The sequence below is a fragment of the Procambarus clarkii genome, chromosome 41 (assembly GCF_040958095.1).
Source record: "Procambarus clarkii isolate CNS0578487 chromosome 41, FALCON_Pclarkii_2.0, whole genome shotgun sequence".
NCBI lineage: Eukaryota > Metazoa > Arthropoda > Malacostraca > Decapoda > Cambaridae > Procambarus > Procambarus clarkii.
The window spans coordinates 39,608,430-39,611,627 of NC_091190.1; the positions used below are offsets into that span (position 1 = coordinate 39,608,430).

At 35.9% G+C, this 3,198-nt stretch overlaps 1 long non-coding RNA gene across 1 annotated transcript in view; it reads right to left on the bottom strand.

Moving 5' to 3' along the window:
- Positions 1 to 201: 201 nt before the first annotated feature.
- Positions 202 to 3,198, bottom strand: part of LOC138373124 (uncharacterized) — a 12,343-nt gene continuing 9,346 nt past the window's right edge. Inside the window, exon 3 of the long non-coding RNA XR_011231072.1 lies at positions 202 to 790. This is a non-coding gene — a long non-coding RNA (uncharacterized lncRNA). The remainder of the gene's footprint in view (positions 791 to 3,198) is intronic.

Below are 3,198 nucleotides of genomic sequence, written 5' to 3' on the forward strand. Positions count from 1 at the left end.
GAGAGAGAGGGAGAGAGAGAGAGAGAGAGAGAGAGAGAGAGAGAGAGCCAGAGAGAGAGAGAGAGCCAGAGAGAGAGAGAGAGCCAGAGAGAGAGAGAGAGAGAGCCAGAGAGAGAGAGAGAGCCAGAGAGAGAGAGAGCCAGAGAGAGAGAGAGCCAGAGAGAGAGAGAGAGAGTCAGAGAGAGAGAGAGAGAGCCAGAGAGAGAGAGAGAGAGAGCAAGAGAGCGAGAGAGAGCGAGAGAGAGAGAGAGAGCCAGAGAGAGAGAGAGCCAGAGAGAGAGAGAGCAAGAGAGCCAGAGAGAGAGAGAGAAAGAGAGAGACAGACAGAGACAGAAAGACACACACACAACAAAAGAGGAGACAGAACAAAATTAAGGCAAGGAGAGAGAAAACAGAACAGAAACAACAGAGAGAGGAGAGAAATGAGAAATCATTGAAGAGAAGGGGAAGAGAAACACAAGATAAGAAAAAGATACAAGAAAAATATACAAGATAAAAATGACATAAATGAATACCACAAATATAAAAAGTAAAGGAAGAGAGAAGCTAGAAGAGACAGGAAACGAGAGGTGTTAGAAGAGAGGAGGAAAGGAGAGATTAAAAGACAAGAAAAACAGGAGAGAAACGTAAAAGAAATAAAAAAAAGGGACATTTGTGAGGAGAGAAAATAAAGAGACCAGAGAAGACCATATATCAAGAGTGTGAGGATAAAGACTTATATATTTTCTTAGTAGACATCCTCTGGCTCTTGTTGCCCTTCTTGTATACGAATTGTACTTGCAAGTTTTCCCTGAAAAGATATTAACAAAATTAATATTTAATTATTTATTTATATAAATTACACACACACAAACTTATATATATATATATATATATATATATATATATATATATATATATATATATATATATATATATATATATATATATATATATATATATAATATATATAGACCAGAGACCAATTATATATATATATATATATATAATTTCGTAAACCTCACCCTGTAAACATTCATGTTTCTACATGTTAAACAAGCTACGAGGATGAGGGAAGGGGATGTTCCCTCCATGCTGGATATTATATTTACCAGGAAAGAGAAAGATATATTTATCATTCAGTACCTCCCTCCTTTGGTACCTCCCTCCTTTTACCCAAGTGACATGGTCACTTGGGTAAAAGTGACCATGTCTTTTTGGGAATAAAGTATGCAATGCATTATAATCTGGAAGAAAATGAGCTTGAAGCAGTTGAAAAACCTGACTTGTGGAGAGGTCATTATGGGGAACTCAGATATTTCCTTAAGGAATTTGACAAACACTTGCTGTTAGGACATGAAGTAAATGAGATGTATGTCAAGTTTTGTGAAATATATGATAATGGCACAACAAAATTTATACTAAAGCAGAGATGCAGAACTAGGAAAAGGGGAAAAATTGCCCAAACATACAAGCAATACACAGATGCGAGAAACAACAATAGCAGTAAGGAGAGGGGCAGAAAGACTGACTTTCGGTCATATTCAACAACACAAATATACATACACACACACACATTATTGGAAAAAATTGGAATTGGAATATTGGAAAAAATAATTAAAACTAAATGGGTAGAACACCTGGAGAGAAATGATATAATTTCAGACAGACAGTATGGTTTTCGATTTGGAAGATCCTGTGTATCGAATTTACTCAGTTTCTATGATCGAGCAACAGATATATTACAGGAAAGAGATGGTTGGGTTGACTGCATCTATTTGGACCTAAAAAAGGCATTCGACAGTTCCACATAGAGAGGTTGTTCTGGAAACTGGAAAATATTGGAGGGGTGACAGGTAAGCTTCTAATATGGATGAAAAATTTTCTGACATAGAAAAATGAGGGCAGTAATCAGAGGCAATGTATCGGACTGGAGAAATGTCACAAGTGGAGTACCACAGGGTTCAGTTCTTGCACCAGTGATGTTTATTGTCTACATAAATGATCTACCAGTTGGTATACAGAATTACATGAACATGTTTGCTGATGATGCTAAGATAATAGGAAGGATAAGAAATTTAGATGATTGTCATGCCCTTCAAGAAAACCTGGATAAAATAAGTATATGGAGCACCACTTGGCAAATGGAATTTAATGTTAATAAATGCCATGTTATGGAATGTGGAACAGGAGAACATAGACCCCACACAACCTATACATTATGTGAGAAATCTTTAAAGAATTCTGATAAAGAAAGAGATCTAGGGGTGGTTCTAGATAGAAAACTATCACCTGAGGACCACAAAGAATATTGTGCGAGGAGCCTATGCTACGCTTTCTAACTTTAGAATTGCGTTTAAATACATGGATGGTGATATACTAAAGAAATTGTTCATGACTTTTGTTACGCCAAAGCTAGAATATGCAGCTGTTGTGTGGTGCCCAACAACAGAAGTTGGCCCATATCTTAAGAAGCACATCAACAAACTGGAAAAGGTGCAAAGACATGCTACTAAGTGGCTCCCAGAACTGAAGGGCAAGAGCTACGAGGAGACGTTAGAGGCATTAAATATGCCAAAACTAAAAGACAGAAGAGGTGATATGATCACTACATACAAAATAGTAACAGGAATTGATAAAATCGACAGGGAAGATTTCCTGAGACCTGGAACTTCAAGAACAGGAGGTCATAGATTGAAACTAGCTTAACACAGATGCTAAAGAAATATAAGAAAATTCACTTTCGCAAATAGAGTGGTAGACGGTTGGAACAAGTTAGGTGAGAAGGTGGTGGAGGCCAAGACTGTCAGTAGTTTCAAAGCGTTATATGACAAAGAGTGCTGGGAAGACGGTCTCATCCTTTAACTACACTTAGGTAATTACACACACACATACATATTATATATATATATATATATATATATATATATATATATATATATATATATATATATATATATATATATATATATATATACTGTATATATATATATGTCGTACCTAGTCGCCAGAACGCACTTTTCAGCCTACTATGCAAGGCCCGATTTGCCTAATAAGCCAAGTTTTCATGAATTAATATATTTTCTCTATTTTTTTTCTTATGAAATGATAAAGCTATCCATTTCATTATGTATGAGGTCAATTCTTTTTTTATTGGAGTTAAAATTAATAGAGATATATGACCGAACCTAACCTATCTTTATAGGTTAGGTTAGGTAG